This window comes from Jaculus jaculus, chromosome 4 (genome assembly GCF_020740685.1).
Source record: "Jaculus jaculus isolate mJacJac1 chromosome 4, mJacJac1.mat.Y.cur, whole genome shotgun sequence".
Lineage (NCBI taxonomy): Eukaryota > Metazoa > Chordata > Mammalia > Rodentia > Dipodidae > Jaculus > Jaculus jaculus.
In genome coordinates this window covers 36,283,674-36,302,617 of record NC_059105.1, presented here as the reverse complement: position 1 = coordinate 36,302,617, position 18,944 = coordinate 36,283,674, and the positions used below count along the sequence as shown (strand labels likewise).

General features: G+C 43.0%; 1 non-coding gene across 1 annotated transcript; it reads left to right on the top strand.

Annotated features, from left to right (window-relative positions):
• The first annotated feature begins 777 nt into the window (after window positions 1-777).
• Window positions 778-884, top strand: LOC123460409. The gene has a single exon (XR_006636974.1). It is a non-coding gene; the product is annotated as a U6 spliceosomal RNA (small nuclear RNA).
• The last annotated feature ends 18,060 nt before the right edge of the window (window positions 885-18,944 follow it).

Genomic DNA, 18,944 nt, shown 5'->3' with positions numbered 1-18,944 from the left:
ATCACACCAGTCTGAAGATGCCGCTCAGGAAAGGAGAAAGGAGCTGAAGGTCAGTCGTGACAGCTTGGCCATGGTGTCCAGGGGCGATGGATGGGGGCCAGGCAGCTGGAGCTCTACCATGGCACAGACGGTCAAGGAAAGCGGACAGACGACAAGAGCACAGTTAAATGACCGCTCTTCACCTGGGTGCAAATGTAGCCCTTGTTTCCCAGCTTTATAGCAAAGAGTTTACTGGGAGGTGATTACCGAGAAATGAAGCAGGGTGAGAAAGGGAAGGCAAAGATGCTTAGAAAGGGTATGTGCTGTGGACAGCAGCAGCTTAGTTCTTCTGGGGCACGTGTGGAGCCAGCGTGGAAACACAACTCAGAGTCCTTATCCCTGGGAGCCACATGTGCCTCATTTCTCACCCACCATTGGCTAGGATTGCTTCAAAGGGAGTCACTGGACAACCCCATAGGGAATGCCTGCAGTCCCACTGTGGAGGTTCCCCAGTGGAATTGGGGCAGGGACTAGGGAAAAGAGGCACCAACACATGATATATCCACACCAAATATGTTGTTAAGGATAATAATAATAATAATAATAATAATAATAAAAGACAAAATTTTAAAAAGGGGAGTCATTGGTTGAGACCTGTCATATGTGTGGGTAGAGTGGACTCCTGTGGTCAGAGAAAGGCCTCAGGCAGAGATGCTGGCTGTGGGATGTCTAACCTACCAGGGGAGCTTTCTGAATTAACATTTTTTTGGAAGTTATTTTGATGTGCAATATTGGTGTGTGATTTAAAATTCACCACATATACTAAAATTGGAACAATACAGAGAAGATTAGCCTGGCCCCTACTCAAGGATGACACGCAAATTCATGACACGTTCCGTATGTATTTTTTACAAAATTTCAAGAATGAGAATAGAGTACGAAAATTCATTCTCCTTACCACCCAGCTCTGTCTTCTGTTTTAGTTTCTTTTAAGTTCTTTCAAAAATGGCATAAAGGTTATTTTGTGCGTGTATGTTGCAGAGACAAATATTAAAGGTACAGGTGTTAGTTGGGGGCGTGTCTCTGCACAAGCATGATTACCTGAGTTAGAACCTAAGAGCCCCTGTAAAACTGGATGAGGTAGTGTGAGTGCCTGTGATTCCAGAGGGGACACCTATGGTGAGATGGGAGATGGAGACAGGAGAATCTACTTACAAGTTTGTGGGTCAGCTAGTCTGGAGTACATGGCAAAGAATAACAAAGAGACTCTTGTCTCAAGGTGGAGGTTGAGGTCCAACACCTGAGGTTGTCCTCTGACTTCCACACTCGCACTGTGGAGTGCATGCATCATACACACACACACACACACACACACACACACACACACACATACACACACACACACATACACACACACGGGTTAAAAGTATAGGTATTAACTGGGCGTGGTGGCGCACGCACTCGGGAGGCAGAGGTAGGAGGATCGCCATGAGTTTGAGGCCACCCTGAGACCACAGAGTGAATTCCAGGTCAGCTTGAGCTAGAGTGCGACCCTGCCTCGTAAAACAAAACCAAACCAAAAAAAGTATAGGTATTTTGTACATATAGATAAATTAAAAATATAGTTAATATAACATGTATACACATGTATATTTCTTTTTATTAGTATTTATACATATATACATGCATTATTCACTTATAGTGTACTTTTACAAGTGTATCTTGGGCAACTTTTGCTATTACCTAGTATTATATATAGAGTTAGTATTGTTTAGTATTGTATATATATATATATTTGCCTCAGTGTTTTACATGGTTGTAAATAGTTCCATTTTATAGATATACCACAACTTAATGAGTCCTTTGTTGATAGACAGCTTTATAAAATTTGTTTTACAACAAAGCATGGTACTGAGCACACGCTCCAGGTACTCATAGGATAATGCTTAGGAATGGAATTGCTGGGTCAAAGGTCACATGTGTCTAAAATGGAATTGCTGGAGTCACAATGGACACTCTTGAGGCGGGCCCTCCTCTGTTATGAGGCTGAAGAGTGAAAGCAGAGGAAGTCCAAGTAGGGGAGGAGGGCAGGGCAGCTGCCTGGTGGAATGCCACAGGGTCGGTGAGCCTGGTGGAGCAGTTCCTGTGCTGAAAGGACCCTGGGTGTGGTCACACCAGGGAGTTGTTGGCAAGGGGGACTGCCAGCGAGAGTCAGAGGGCAGAGGAAGAGAGCTGCTAGCTGGTGGAATGACTCACAGCAACGAGGACGAGGACCATCCCCTGGTCATCTAAACTTGCGATATGAGTCTCAAGGAACCTTTAGACTCTAGCAGCGAGCAGGCGCTAGATGCCTCCCAGTCCTATTTCTGCTTTGAGCAGCAAACTTCACACTTGAGCTGGCTGATGAGGAAGCTCATGGATCACCAGTGTGCCTCAGGGGACAGTGAATAATGTCTCCATTTTATTTTAGGATGGCATCTGTGGCAGTGAGACAGGCAGGCAGGGGGGATGTTTTCTCAGATCATCTGCTTCAAGTGCGCATCAATTAGGCCCGTGGATAATATCTTTTACGTCTTCAGTCCCCCAGATGTTTCTGAAATTGTCAAACCAGCCCTGTTACCTCTTCCTTGGTAACCAAACCAACAGCTACGATATATCGATAAGGGTTAATGTACTGAATTGACCGGTTGTGTTCAGCTGTGGTTAGCAGAGTCCAGATGAACACCAGAGATGAATTCTCTTTTCTCCCAAGTTATTCCAAGCCTAGGGTCAGTATCACAAGGCTGAGAGATAATACCTGCTTGGTCTCTTCTTTCTTACCTACAAATTACAGAGCTTTCGACCAAGTTCATAGTATCATTTGTTTAGGTAAAGGTCAGGCTTGAGAAACTCGCATCATTCAAATAAACATAATCATACAAAGGAACAATGTGGAGAAGCCATCAGCTTTGGTTGAGTAATACTAGCTAATATCTATTTATGTTATACAATTATGGTCAGCTCCAGGTATGGCCTCTAGCACTGAGGGAAAGGGTGGGAAACATGGGGAGTATTGAGATCTTGGCCGATGTTAGGAAAAGGCAAAATTCTAATGTAGCTCAGGAACCAGGCATTGTCCACTGAAGATGGGAGTGGAGCATTGTCTGAGAAATTGGGCTCAATTCCATACAGCACGGAATCCAAAAGGCCAGAAAGGGTTTGTGAAGACGATGAAATACAAACCTTCTGTGGCTGCCCAGCTTCAATAGAGAAATGCAAGCTATATCACTAGTCAGGTGGTTGTAGCAGACGGTCATGACCCTGAAAATTTTACCTTGACACAGCCGGTTTAGACCTGAGCCTTCTAGGGTGGGAACTGGGTCTTCATTCAGCAGTCACCGTGCGCCATCTGCCGGTCGGTATGTTTCATTGTAATTATGAGAGAGAAGGCTGACATCTTCAGACTAGTGGATCTGGATCGTCTGATTTTTTGAACTGCTCTCCCTCCTGCTTGTGAAAGCTGTTTTCTTTCTTTGTTGATATGCTTGTTTGAGGTTTTGATATATGCAACGATTTTTGGGATTATTTTTAATTCTGTCTTTAAAACGGGCAGCAGGGGTCATTGAGATAGTGATGAGAATGAGGAAGGACAGGGAACCTGGATTCCATCTGCTAATGTGTTTTTAATAGCCAGGAAATTCTTCTCCTGACATTAACTGACCTAGGAATCATCGGAAAAAAAAAAAAAAAACCCTGAGAGCCTTGCATTTCCCCCACAGTTTACTGGAAATGGAGATTAGAAGTTAGAGCGACTTCTTCTTTCTATTGTCCTGATGTTTTATTCTTAGCATTAATAGTGGAGAGGAAGACATTGATTACGATTTGTCCTAGAGAGTTCTGTGAAGGGCAGGACAGGCAGATGAATAGCCAAGGGAAATTAGGGAGGATTTTTTTGAGGGATTGTAGTGGGTTCTGGGTTTAATTTTTTAACTTTTTCAATTTTATTTGTTTATTTGAGAGAGAGATAAAGAGAGAGAGGAGGGGAGAGAGAGAGAGAGAAAGAGGGAGAGAGAGAGAGAGAGAATGAGTGCACCAGGGCTTCCAGCCACTGCAAATGAAATCCAGAAGCTTGCACCCCCTTGTGCATCTGGCTAATGTGGGTCTTGGGGAATTGAGCCTGGGTCCTTTAGCTTTGCAGGCAAATGCCTTAACTGCTAAGCCATCCCTTAACTTTTTTTTTTTTTGAGGTAGGGTGTCACTCTAGTCCAGGCTGACCTGGAACTCTGTAGCCCAGGCTGTTCTTGAACTCACAGCAATCCTCCCAAGGATGTCATTCTCTCGAGTCCTGGTGTTAAAGGCATGACTGTGGTTCTGGGTTTTAATAGAAATGAGGGCCTTAGATGGGGTAGGGGCTGGTGGAGAAGATCACCTACCCAATATTCCATGCCAGCAGTTTGAGAGGATGTTATGGAAATACACACGATCAGTCAATGAATGAAAAAATAAAGTTCAACATCATTAGCCACCCAGGACATGCAAATTAAAACTACATTGAGATTCCAGATTCCATCCCTGTTACAATGGCTCTCATCAATAATAATAAAAAAAAACATGTCTACAAATGCTACCGAGGATGCAGGGGTAGAGCGTGTGAACATGTACACACTGCTGGTGGGAATGTAAATTACTGCAGCCGCTATGGAAAGCAGTGTCTCTAACAAACTAAAAAAGCACAACTACCATGTGACCCAGCTGTGTACCGCTCCTGGGTATATGCACTGCAAGGAGTCCAGGTCGGCTTCACACGGAGATTTTTGCACATCGGTTGCGGCATTATTCACACAACCAAGGTGGGGAGCCAGCTCAGGTATCCGTCAACAGATGAATGTGAAATGTGCTGTGTATACACAGGGGAGTTTTATTCAGCTGTAACGAAGAACTCAGTTGTCTTATTTGCAGGAAAATGGAACTGGAGATCATCATGCTAAGGGAGATAGGCCAGACTTAGAAAGACAAATGTCACATGCTTTCTCTCACAGTCATAATACAAATTTAAGATACACGACATAAAAGTAGAGGGGGAGCAATGTGAGGGGAGGAAGGAGTGAAAGGGGAGAGAGGAGGGGTGAACAAGATGGTGGTGAGGGGGAGAAAAAAGACATCACATGCGGTCTCTCAATAAAGAGTCTCTCTCTCTCTATATATATGGCACAAGAGCATAGGGAAGGCCGTAGGGAGGAAGTTCTCCTTGCTTTTAGAATGGGGACCAGGGAGGGTGGTAGGAAGGGGAGATCATAAGCATAGTGATATATATACTTGAAAATGTCATACTGAAACCTATTATTTTGTATGCTAACTAAAAAGAATTGGGATCATGCCTGATTTCCTTAGTCCAGTAAGAGGTGCAGAGAAGGGATAGAATAGGAAAGCTGGATATAGTAGATATATTCTTTTTTAAAAAATATATTTATTTATTTGAGAGAGAGAGAGAGAGAGAGGCTGATACAAAGAGAGAGACTGGGTGCACCAGGGCCTCCAGCCACTGCTAATGAACTCCAGAAGCATGTGCCACCATGTGCATCTGGCTTTTGTGGGTAGTGGGGAATTGAATATGGGTCCTTAGGCTTAGCAGGCAAAGACCTTAACCAGTAAGCCAGCTCTCCAGCCCAATAGCAAGTATATTCTATCAACTTGTTATCTTTAGAGTCTAATTTTAGAAGCTAATCTAAAGGTGACCAGGTGTGTCCAATCATCAACTTATGGAAGGATTTTTTCTTCAAAGTAGGGTCTCATTCTATCCCAGGCTGACCTGGAATTCACTATGTAGTGTCAGGGTGGCCTCAAACTCACGGCGATCCTCCTACCTCTGCTTCCTGAGTGCTGGGATTAAAGGCATGCGCCACCACACCCAGCATTGTGTGTGTGTGTGTGTGTGTGTACAGTACTATGGGTACCAGTTTCCCAGCACATGTATCTTAATAGGCAGAGGACAGCCAGCACTCTTGATGGAACTCTGTCTTCCCTCCTGCCCCTGACTATGGAGTAGGATGATGGTTGTGCAGAGGCCTCTGCTGCAGCATGTAGCCATAGACTCAGGGGATGGGAGGGGGCTTTGTTCACTCACGAGAAAAGTTAGTTCTACAGTGAAATGCTTCAGTTTTCTTTTTTCTATCTTTCTTTCCCTTCCTTCCTTCCTTCCTTCCTTCCTTCCTTCCTTCCTTCCTTCCTTCCTTCCTTTATTCCTTCTTTCTTTCCTTTCTTTCCCCTCCCTCTTTTCTTATAGAAAAGATATTCCAAGAGGTTAATTGGGCTCTAGTCCTTAGAAACATTAGAGAGATGAGTCCTTGGTAAAATTAAAGAGATGGGTCCAGGAAAGGTGGGTGTTCGGGCTGGATCAGAATCTGTGAAGTGGGGTGTTAAAGAAGAGCTGGGGCGCGGTCTGTGGTGTGCCAGGATCCTCGGCACTGGAGGTGACTAGTCCCAACCAGGACCATCTGGCTTAGCAGTTAGTGTCAAAATGTTCCTGGAAAATTGTTCACAGAGTTTTTCATAAACGATTGCCTCACACCACACATCTCAGGGTTATGCAGGTGTCCTGTCAGCGTTTCTTGAGGTCCATGAGAGCAATGCTTTTGGTGGCCAGCAGGAAGCACCTGGGTTTGCAACACTGGAACAGAGATGGGAACTCTGCTTTTATGGGCATGCCTGGTCATCTGACTGTCAGTGGCCAAAGAGATGTGAGAATGCCTGAGCGAAGGGGAGGACAGTGGTCTCGCCAGTTGCATCAAGGTGTTGGTGGTTCCTGAAGAATGAGGTCCAGGAATAAGAAGGCTCACTAAGAAAACTTCCCTCCAGGAGAGCTCTCGTGATACACCCATAGGGCTGTTCGAAGTCTTTGAATCTCATCTTGATCTTGACAAGAGAAAACCTAAAGTATTGGCATTTAGGAATATGTGCTGAGTTTTTCATGGAAACACATTTTCCAGCTCTTATGAGGGAAACCTTTTACTGTAGGGAGCAGGTCGTGCTCTAAAATGTTCTCTTGCTAGTCACCCAAGATCTCATCTCCTGAGAGACCTCCTCGAAGGAGCTTGCAGGCTGCCTGAGGCAGCAAAGAACTGGCCTGGGAGGAGATAGTCCGGGGCCCTCTCCTAGGATCATGTCCATGGTCACCACACTTCTTACATTGGAACCCTCTTTCCTCCCTGGCAGGGCCTCACATTCTTTCCACCGCTAACATTCTACAATTTTGTGGTCCAGAGACTGCAGGTGGTGGTGCAGCTAGGTTCTAGGGGGAAAAAATGGAGATACCATCCCTCCTATTATAGACTTGGCGTGTCCACCTCTAGAAGTTGCATTCTGAACTTTTACTCTGGCGTATTTGTATTTAGAGCTTGTAAAGTGATAGAATCAGATGTGGTCAGGTACAGGCTCCTAATCAAATGGGGCTGGTGTCCTTGTGAGGAGAGGAACAGTGGGTGTTTTTCTCCATGTGTGCACCGAGGAAAGGCTACATGAAGACACAGTGAGAAGGTGGCCGTCTGTTATCCAAGACGGAAGCCCTCACCTCAGGCACCTTGATCTTGGCCTTCTGGGCACCAGAACTAAGAAAAAGTTACCGTTATTAAGCCACCCTGCCCAAGGTATTTTGTTAGGCAGACTGATAGACCTCCTTGTCTCTCAAGCAGAACTATGATTTAGTGGCCTGTGGTCTCTGGCAAAGTTCATATTTAACTTTCATTTTTCCCCATTGGCAAAGGAACAGCAAAATAAATTGGCTCCTAGAAAGAAATCCACTCCACTGCTGTGGAATTCATGAGGCCATCTCTGTTGGAGCCCCAGTGGCCAGGTCCTTCCCATGGTTGAAGGTTCTGACATCAACTGTCTGACACCAGCTGGGGGTGTCCCACCATAGAATACTGAGTCTGCACTTATAATCACTAGCAGACTCCACCAGTTATGGATCTCAGTCCCACAAGACTTGCCCAACTTCACATGCCAGTTTAAAGAAAAAAATACATGTATACACACATAGATTATATCCTTTTATCCCCTTGCTCCTGCTCCCGTTTCCCTGGGGCGCTCCTCAGCGGGGTTATATGATTCTCTGTGGGGTCACGAAGGCCTCAGTCAGTCCCTGTGGGGTAGTGGGGGGAGCGAGCCTCAAGGTATTCCTACCCACTGTGTGGCTTTTTTAATCTTTCTGCCCCCTCTTCAATATTGTTCTCTGAGCCATTTCAGGCTTGCTGACAGTCTTGATTTTTTTAAAAAATTATTTATGTGCCAGTTTTCAGCCATAGTTTGGAGTGATTTCCCACGACCTTTTCCTTAAGTCTGGCAGTGTGCTTAAAAGGCTGACATTGTTCAGGAAGACATTTTTCTTATGTTTACTTGTTGAAAAGGGCCAGCTCAGGAACAGCTAAATGGAAGGGATGCGTAGGGCAGCATAGGGTGTGAGAAGCACAGACTGCCGGCTCGCTCCAGGAGCGCCTTCCTCCGAGCTCCCCCATGCCCTCACCAGTCCCGAAACACCATGCATCTGCAGGTCCCAGAGGGCTTGTAATCCAACCTCTAGCCCCTCAGTCATTCCTGGAAGGATGGATTAAAATGCCCAGTCCTTAAATATCTTGTACTTTCTGGTAAGCAGTGCCATGCTCATGGGATCTAGGGGGTCTATTTATTATAATTATATATTATAATTATATCATATAATTATATATTATATGATTACAATTTTTTATTTTTATTTATTTATTTGAAAGCAATAGACAGAGAGAGAGAGAATGGGCGCATCAGGGCCTCCAGCCACTGCAAACGAACTCCAGACGCATGCGCTCCCTTGTGCATCTGGCTAACATGGGTCCTGGGGAATGGAGTCTTGAACCGGGGTCCTTAGGCTTCACAGGCAAGCGCTTAACCACTAAGGCATCTCTCCAGCCCTCCCTCCTTTTTTATTGAGGTAGGGTTTTGCTCTAGCATAGGCTGACCTGAAATTCACTATGTAGTCTCAGGGTGGCCTTGAACTCATGGCGATCCTCCTACCTCTGCCTTCTGCCTGCTGGGATTAAAGGCGTGCGCCACCTTGCCCTGCCAGTGTGATGTTTTGATCTATACATGTATTGTGTGAGGGTTCAACCAAGTTAATTCACATATCTATTACCTCACCAATTTATCAAGCACCAAAAGAATGCAAACTTTGGAATTAATTGGTAAACTATGTGAGCATGTAACACAATTTTGTAAGCATATAGCTTTTGAGGCCTGCATGTGGTTTATATCTGAAATTTTTTACTAAACTTAGTAATACATCTTGGCTAACATTTTGTTGCTCTCTTAAAAGTAAGTCTGGGGCTGGAGAGATGGCTTAGCGGTTAAGCGCTTGCCTGTGAAGCCTAAGGACCCCGGTTCGAGGCTCGGTTCCCCAGGTCCCACGTTAGCCAGATGCACAAGGGGGCGCACGCGTCTGGAGTTCGTTTGCAGAGGCTGGAAGCCCTGGCGCGCCCGTTCTCTCTCTCTCCCTCTATCTGTCTTTCTCTCTGGGTCTGTCACTCTCAAATAAATAAATAAATAAATAAATTAAAAAAAAAGTAAGTCTGAACTACTTGTTTGATTACCTCTAGGGTTACAGCAACAGAAAGGGAATCTTATTCAAAACAGAGTGAAAGACCCAAAGGGATAGATTTTTGTTCGTGGTTTCTGATAGTCAACGTTTCTTTTTTTGAATGTTCCTTACCTCTCTGAGACTCTCACAATGTCAGACTTGCTAACCGAAGGCAACACAAGCACCAGCTGATTTAAATTCACTTGTTAAAACAGCCCTGGGCTGCTTACAGTGTTGTCAGGGGAGCTGGAGCTAGGCTAGGAGCTCCAGCAGCGAGGCACAGCACAAGGAACCACGCCGCAGGTCTAAAGGTCATTCCCACCGCCCTTGACAGATGCTATAAGCTGTTGCTTTATATGACGGATCATCTGTTCCAGGAGCAGGAGGGCGGGAGGATCAAAGCTGCAGCTACTGCTGCCATGGAAACACGATCTGAATCTCTCCGGCACACCACACAGTAGCTGCTTCTTGGCATGCTAGCACCTATTTAGTCTTCAGAGTGGCTGCAGCTGATTGGTGGATCCTGTGCCCAGAACTACCTGCAAAGGGTGCTGGGAAAGGTAGTTTATGGCATGTCAGTTTTTCTAGTGGAAAGGGATTCTGCCTCCCACGAAGATTCGTAAGAAAAGCAGTTCCCCATAAAGGTAGGATGCTCAAATGATAGCCACAGGGAATGACGCCAATCTTCTGTCCCCAGAAAGAGGACAAAAACAGCTGCTCAGATTACTAAGAGTCAAACCCAAACAGTACTAAACCATGATAGCAGAGATGACTTACTGCTTTATTATTTCTTACTTTTTGAAAATCCTCAGTGGGGTGAGGATCATTTCGAATGCAGTTCTTTAAAGCTCACTAGAGGAGGAGTTTCAGCCCAAAGATCTCAAGGAAGATTTTGCTCTGTCTCTCTTCCTGATACCATATATCAGGATGCTGGATTGGGATGGCTTATTTTCCATTCATGCCGATTTCTAATTTGTACATCGAGACTCTATTTCTAGAAACATCCAAACTGGAGAGCTTTAGTCCTTGAAACATCTGTGGAGATAATTATAACAAATTTAGCTAACTTCTTGGATTTTGTAGAAAAGATAACAGAAATAGAGCAGAATGGCCCACTTCTGTTTAGGTTTTTATTTTATTTTATTTTATTTTATTTTATTTTATTTTATTTTATTTTATTTATGAGAGAGAGAGAGAGAGAGAGAGAAATAAAGAACTTCAGATGTGTGTGAATATACCACCCTGTGAGCATGTGCCACCTTGTGCATCTGGCTTAAGTGGATTCTGGGGAGCAGAACCCGGGTCCTTAGGCTTCACAAGCAAGTGCCTTAACTTTCCAGCCACTATTTAGATTTTAATTAATTAATTTATTTATAAGAGAGAGAGAGAGAGAGAGAGAGAGAGAGAGAGAGAGAGAGAAAGAATATGCCAGGGCCTCTAGCCACTGCAAACGAACTCCAGATGCATATTCTACCTTGTTCATCTCTTATGTGGCTTATGTGGGCACTGGGGAGTTGAACCTGGGTACTTTGGCTTCACAGACAAATGCCTTAATCACTAAGCCATTTCTCCAGCCCTAGATTTTTATGAGGTGTTATATCTTACAGACTTGGCAACCTTTTGTCATCCAAGGGTTTCCAATTTACTCTTGCCTAGAGGTGGAGTCTCGGGATAGGTGACATGTGGCATACTGGTGAGAAATGGAGAGAGGGATGTGGCAAGAAGAGTAAGAAGCTGGGGAATTGAGCTTCCTAAACTGAGGTGTAAGCTGTTTTATCCCCTAGAGAGCTAAGAGCTTATTTCCAGCCTAACTTGACATTGGCCCAGTTACTTCAGACAGTAGCTCACATTAGGTGAACACTGTTACAAGTGAATGTGGGGTCATGTTAATGAGTCTTACATCTTCCCATTGACAATAAGCACATCTTGACCAAGGAGACTAATGAGGTAGCAGAAAATAGCTCGTCTTGCACATCTAACTCATGGTATTATTTAATTAGTCAGTGAATTGATTCTGTCACCATTTCCTAAGATCGTTATGTGTACACGCTTTGCATTAAGTGTTTTGTAATTGTTGCCTCATTTGACAGTCCTTCTACCAATATGATCCTGGAAATCTGACTGTTGTAGTCAAGTTCCCATTGCAGGCAGAAATCACCTGACCAGGAGCAGCTTGTGGGAAAAAAAGGCTCATTTTGATTTATGGACTCTAGGGGAGGCAGGATGGCAGGGGAAAACAACAGCATGAGCAGAGGGTGGACATCACCTCCTGACCAACAACAAGCAGACAACGATAGCAGGAAAGTGAGTGCCAAACACTGGCAAGGGGAAACTGGCTATAACACCCCTAAGCCTGCCCCCAATAATACACTGGCTCCAGGAGGCTTTAATTCCCAAGTCTCCATCAGCTGGGAACCTAACATTCAGAATAACTAATCTTATGGAGACACCTGAATCAAATTACTACATTCCACCTCTGGCCCCCCTAAACTGGTAACCATACATGATATAAAATACAATGCATTCAGTCCAACTTTAAAAGACCCCATGGTTTTTATCAATCCTAATGATGTTCAAACATTCCATAGTCCCAAGATCTTTTAACTGAGTCATAATAACAAAGTTCCCCCCCCCCCACAGACCTCTAATGGCACAGAATAAACACTTGCACTTGCAAAAGATGGCATTGGACATAAAAAAGAAATATTCAACAATACAATATTTAAACAGGGAAAACATCAAACTCCAAGTCCAACAACTCTAGTCAGTGACAAATCTCCAAGTCTGGTAATTCTAACTACTGACAAGTCTCTGGAATTAAAATTCCACCCCTCCAGCTAGGCTACTCACAGTCCTGGAAAACTTCATCCGGGGTGGTCCCAGCATCTCCATTGCAACCCATGGTCCATCCTCATGGCTCTATTGGGTCTCCATGCAGGCATCCGGCAAACCAGCTTCACACTGCCCATGGCAGTTTCCAAAACACAAGGTGTGTTGCAAATTCAATGACCCTCTCTTTCCTGCATCTCTCATACTCCATAATATCAGGTGGGTTGCCAATTTGTTAATCCAGGGGAATAAAGCAGACTTTGAAGAACAGGGCACTCCTTCAGCATTCAGGCCCCTTCAAAAAACTGCAATCTTTCTGTTGTTCCAATGCAGGTCAGCTGGCCCAATCTCAGTGGTTGTAATCTCTCATATAATTGCAGATGAAAGGGCAGCAGTTTCAGCCCATAGATTTCATTTTTTTCTATGCCATATCCCTCTGCTCACACCAGTCCATTTCTACACAATGCAACCCTGCACAAATTCTCAGGAAATGGACATACCAGCAAGCCTCTCACACAAAATGCTTATAGCTCAGTCCAGGCAAAGCTCTTTCTCACCCTCATAAACCAAACCTCACAGTCTATAGTTCTTACTACATTGAGGTCTTTCAATGAAGTAGAGGGTACACAAGGCAAGCACTGCTTCCCCTCCTGCTTCTCTCAGCACTGTCGCTGAGGTGAGAAGGCAGACAGGTTAGGGCCATGCGTGTGCCTTTGCATGCAGCTGGAGGACTAGGATTATGGTAGACAGTTAGATTTCTATTGTTGACCTAACTAGCACACGTTTAGCAGGTGTAAATGATGCCTGTTTTATCACACAGTCACGTAGGTCACAGATCCAGATGTACATGGCTCGGTTGTCTATTTGCTTCAAGTATCATGATGGCCAAATGAAAGTGTGGGTATGGCTGTCCATGGTTCTTTCTAGTGGCTCTTAGGGTAAATCCATTTTCAAGATCATTCAGGTGGTTGGCAGAATTCAGCTTCATGAAGTGGCAGGACTAAAGTTCCTGTTGGCTTTCAGCCAGGGTTTATTTTTAGTTTGGAGAGGCTACTAAATTCCTTGGGTCATGCCCTACCTTTTCCATCTTCCAAGTCAGCAGCAGGGGGGCCAGTCTTTCTCATGCTTTGGGTCTCTCAAGCTTCCCCTTCTGCTTCATTTCTCTGCTGCTTCCAGTCGGAGAAATTACTCTGCTTTAAAGGGTTCCCTTGATTACCTGTTAAAAGTCTCCTCTGCAATGTCTCTGTCTCTTGCCATGAAACATTACATTTTCAGGGGTTATAGGCACTAGGCTAGGCCCATCTCAGGACTTCTGGACATTCTAAGCCCTGAATTCGTTTTGGGCCTGAAGTGATCTAGGTTTATTCTATTATCAGCATGTCTAGTACTGGTGTGGGGAGCCCAGTACTGTGTGACCTATGAAAGAAATCTCCCATCAGCCCACAGGAGCAATCTGTTTGCTGAGTCATGCTTTGGAATTGAAGCCTAGCCACAGAGCCTAGGGCCAACACATGGACATAAATCTTAGACCATGTGGTCTACTTCATGTAAAGTAGGATGGAAAGTTGGAGAATGTCTCCCAAGGGAGAAGTTGAAACTGAGGAAAATGTAGGTACCTCCCTGGACCTTCTGTGGATTGTAAGTGCTCTCAGGTACTGAGGGTATGGGGGAGGCTCTTAATTCTCAAGTGCAAGGACCCTGACATGTATAAGTGAAGCTTCCACTAGCTAGGCTGATAGGAATGTCACCATGTAATTTTCTGTGTCATGTCTCTGTGGAGCCTAGCTGTTAGGGGTGTGTGGTGATGTCAGGGAGAGCACAGGAGAGTTTTGCCTAAGCTGACTGTGATTCCAGTCCTATCTAACCCATGTTGTCTGGATGACCTTGAATAAACTAATCAATCATGGGGAACATTGTCATCTCTACAGCAACATGAAGACACTAACAGTGGATCCTGGCACTCACTGGGATGACAGACATTCCAGCCATCTTACATTCCTGTCTGCCCACTGTTATTTCCACCTTTCAGTGTTGTTGATACACAAGTATGAAGCAAGTGTGAAAATACCTGGAATATTATCTGGGAGTGGTAGTGCATGCCTCTAGTTCCAGCACTTGGGAGGTAGAGGTAGGAGGATTGCCATGAGTTCAAGGCCACCCTGATACTACATAGTGAATTCTAGGTCAGCCTGGACTAGAGTGAAACCCTGCCTCGAAAAATAAAACAAAACAAAACAACAAAACCCCCTGGAATATAATAGTCCTGTTATACATTTCAACCACAAGTATTAATTGAGCTCAGTGATAGGATGGTAAATGCTAAATAATTGGCATTCTGGGGGTGGGGGAGGATCATAGCATTTGTGGATTTCTATGCTGTATATACTCCTAATAGCTAATTTCAAATTACAATGTGGGTGTCACTGAATGTGGAGTTGGACTAGCAGGAGAGCTAGCTGCAGCCACCCATGGCTCAAGCTGTTAGTATATACCAGATGGTGTTCAGCATTGGAGGCACAGTGATGACTATGAAGGGACCTGAAAGTTCTCTTTGTGAACTCCTTGTTTTCCCCTTCCCCCAGCTGAAAGTATGAGTCTTCCAAATACTCTGTATCTAAGCTATAGTTCCAGGTAGAGAAGTGTGAACCCAGTGACCTCTCAGGGTCCCCGTCACTGTTTACCTAAGCCAGTAGAAGAGGAGTGATTTATGGCCTTGCAAGCCAGCAGTCTTATTTCCACAGAGCCATATTGGGGTATGAATAAGTCCAGAAATGCTGCTCCTCTCATTGTTTTGGGGTTAGCGGGATTAGTTAAAATTTCCTGGATGCCAATTCAGCAATACTACAAGTAGGTGCTGGCTCATACACTCATTGTCGTGGGGACTGAAGGACCCTGGTAAAAACAAGAGTCATTTCCCAGCTGAATGATGTCACACACCTTAGCCATGCCCACAGTTCATCTTTCCAGGGTGCTTGATGATATCGGGGATTCTATTATGACTGACACCTGATATTCTTAATGGGAAAGCAATCAACTGTTTGAAGAAATCAGGTGGAGAAATGCCTATATAGGCTACTTGGAAAGGTGAAACTCCTAAAACAAACCAGCAAGGAGAAATAGAATAGGCTGTTGCTCCTCCTTTGCCTTGAGTCACTTGTGTTCTTTCATATATGGTGAGTTGCTTTGTATCATTTCTCAGAAGGCAATCTCTTTTTCAGGTTAAGTTTCCACATAGGGTGATTTGAAGGGAGAGACAACACAGTGCAGGTCTCATTCTCTCACTGTTTAAAAAGGGCAATTAAAGTAGACCTATTGTCTTGCCTATTTGATATTATACCCAAATGGAATTTAATGTAAAAGTTGGAGCCCTGATAGATATTTTAGGGGGATGTTTGAAATTATTTTATGTATTTATTGTTAATCACATTCAGAAAGCTAACATATGCAATTAATGTGAAATCAAGATACATTTCCAAGTTTTAGAATAAAGGAAAGCTCTAAGAACTTCAGAATGGTTTTATAGTTCTAAATAGAACAACTGAAGACTCAAGGATAATGGAAAAAATGAAGTTTATTTTTGGAACCAGCATGGGTCTTGGGGGAATGATTTTGAATGATTTTACCTTACTAGTACAAAGGTTCCTGGTGGTTTGTTTCAAAATTTTTCCATTTTAAGTAACTGTAATTGATTTCTCATGTATCAAGGAATTAGCTTTGTTGTATAGTTGTCACAAAACTTACTTTTATTATAGGATAACATAACTTTCCATGTTGGAACTTTTGGGTTTGATATAGCAAATGTGTAAAGAAAATTGTCTCAGTTTTCTCTCTCAGTGACCTTTTTGCTTGAAGTCTCAAGACAATACTGGTAATTATAGTTATAAACGTATAATAAAAGAACCCTGCATTGGATGCTTTCTGTATAGATATCACTACTGTTCCTGATATGGATTTTTAAAATTTATTTATTTATTTATTTGAGAGCGACAGACATAGAGAGAAAGACAGATAGAGGGAGAGCGAGAGAATGGGCAGCCCAGGGCTTCCAGCCTCTGCAAACGAACTCCAGACGCGTGCGCCCCCTTGTGGATCTGGCTAACGTGGGACCTGGGGAACTGAGCCTTGAACCAGGGTCCTTAGGCTTCACAGGCAAGCGCTTAACCGCTATGCCATCTCTCCAGCCCACTGATATGGATTTTTAAGGTTAAAATTATCTTCTAGAAGTTGGTAGGTGTTCATGAAGTATGGAATCAGGAAAGCATGGACTGGGTTATAGGGTTAATGAATAGTTTAAAATGACATGAGAACAATTAGCATAGTATCTTAAGAGATTATGAGTCTCCAAGCTAGAGCAAGATGTCTGTGCTTTCAAAATCATCAGTGAGTGAGCGTCTTTTACCTGAAAGTTTAAAAACTGGGATAGGGTTGGAGTGATGATGGTATGGTATGTGATCAGAGTGCAGTTTTTTTTTTTTTTTTTTTTAGAGTGCAGTGTTTAAATCTACATGGAAACAGATGAGAAATGGACTAGAGTAAGGAGAGGATAACAATATATGGAAGGGTTGTAAATAAAACACAGGAGGATCAATTAAATTAGAACCTCAGACAATGAATTTACCTTTTACATGTAAATAGGTTCTATAAAATATTTGGGACATACTTATGCTTTAAAAGCATTCATAGTTTATCTTAAATTTATATTTTATTGAATTTATTCTAAATTTTATGTGTTAAATCTGGTGATCTTATTTAGGAGGTTACTGGAATAGTCAAAGGAAAGGGTAACCAGGGGTTACAACCTAAGGTGGTAGAAGAAAAAAATTATAGAAGAGAATGGATGTGAAAGAACTCAAAAATATTCCCAATAAGAAAGTGACCTGGCATCAGATACTATACATAGGCAGAGGAACCAAAATCTGATTTTTTTGACATTTAAGAAAAAAATTATTTTAAAAAGTGTATGTGTGTGTGTGTGTGTGTGTGTGTGTGTGTGTGAGAGAGAGAGAGAGAGAGAGAGAGAGAGAGAGAGAGAGGGAGAATTGGCATTCCAGGACCTCAGCCACTGCAATTGAACTCCAGACACTTGTGCCACCTAGTGGGCATGTGCTACCTTGTGCTTGCCTCATCTTTGTGCATCTGGCTTATGTGAGATTTGGAGAGTCGAGCATGGGCCCTTAGGCTTCACAGGCAAGCACCTTAACTGCTAAGCAATGCTCTTCAGCCCCCAAATTTGATTTTCTAATTCAGGTAATTCAAGGGAAGACCACTGGGTAACTGGATATAGAGTGGTTGTTTTTTAATGGAGGACCTTGATTAGTATAGGGAAGCAAACATTAGGAATATTAGTACAATTTTAAATTTAATTTAATTAAAATTTAATACAAATTATAGCTTTTAATGAATATTTTTAAGGTTTATTGAATAGTTTAAATGTTTTGTTAATAAATTAGGTTATAAATCTGCTTTTTTCATAACATAGAGAACTGGAAACTTATGGCCTTTATTTTCCCAAGTCATTTAGAGTTATTTCCTAAAATCAAACAACAGCAGCATGCTTTATTTCTGCTGAGGGAAGGGTCTATGAAAATGAATCCTTTATCAATCTGGGTAAAAATAACTATTGCCTTGTATGGGGTTAAAAGATGTTTTATAAAATCTTCCCTAAAATTATTATACAATGCTCCCATGTTAGGTTGCCTTACTAGTACCTATTTCTAAACATATGTGGGTCCATATTATAATTCAAGATGGTAGCATATAGTAGAAATCATAAAGCTGTCTCTTGAGACCCTCTAAACATTTGTAAAGCCCATTTGAATTTACTTTATAAATATTTATCAGGTATTTATTATGGACTCAGTATTTTTAAAAATACAAATTTATTTTTGTTTATTTTTATTTATTTATTTGAGAGCCATAGACAGAGAGAAATAGAAGGAGAGAGAGAGAGAGAGAGAGAGAGAGATTGATTGAGAATGGGCATGCCAGGGCCTCCAGCCACTGCAAACTAACTCCAGATGCATACGCCACTTTGTGCATCTGGCTTACATGGGTGCTGGGGAAATCGAGCCTCAAACCAGGGTTCTTAGGCTTCACAGGCAAACACTTAACTGCTAAGCCAGCTCTCCAGTCCCATGGACTCATTTTTTTTTTAAACAATTGCTCGTAAAAAAGTTTGCTTCTTTATAATCTTAAGACAAACCACTTATAGGGTATTTGGGTTGGAGTGCAAACTTCAGATAAAAACCTGTTTCTCATTTTGTTCTTGTGTGTTGCAGTAGCCACCCGATTTGGTAGAGTCCAGTCAAGAGATAGAAAACAAGCTGACTGGTAGAACTGAAAGCGTTTAATCTACAGACTTGTTAGTCAGGCACCATGTGATTAACTAGGATATTGAGAAGCAGAGAGAGAAGTCTAAGTTTTCATGGAAGTAGTAACCATAGCACTAGAGGAATAAGAGGAAGAAGATAGAATTAGTAAAACTTAGAAATGTACAGGAAGAGGCCTGCGTGCCCGGGACTTAGTGCTAGGGCAGCTGGGGAATAGCAGACAATGA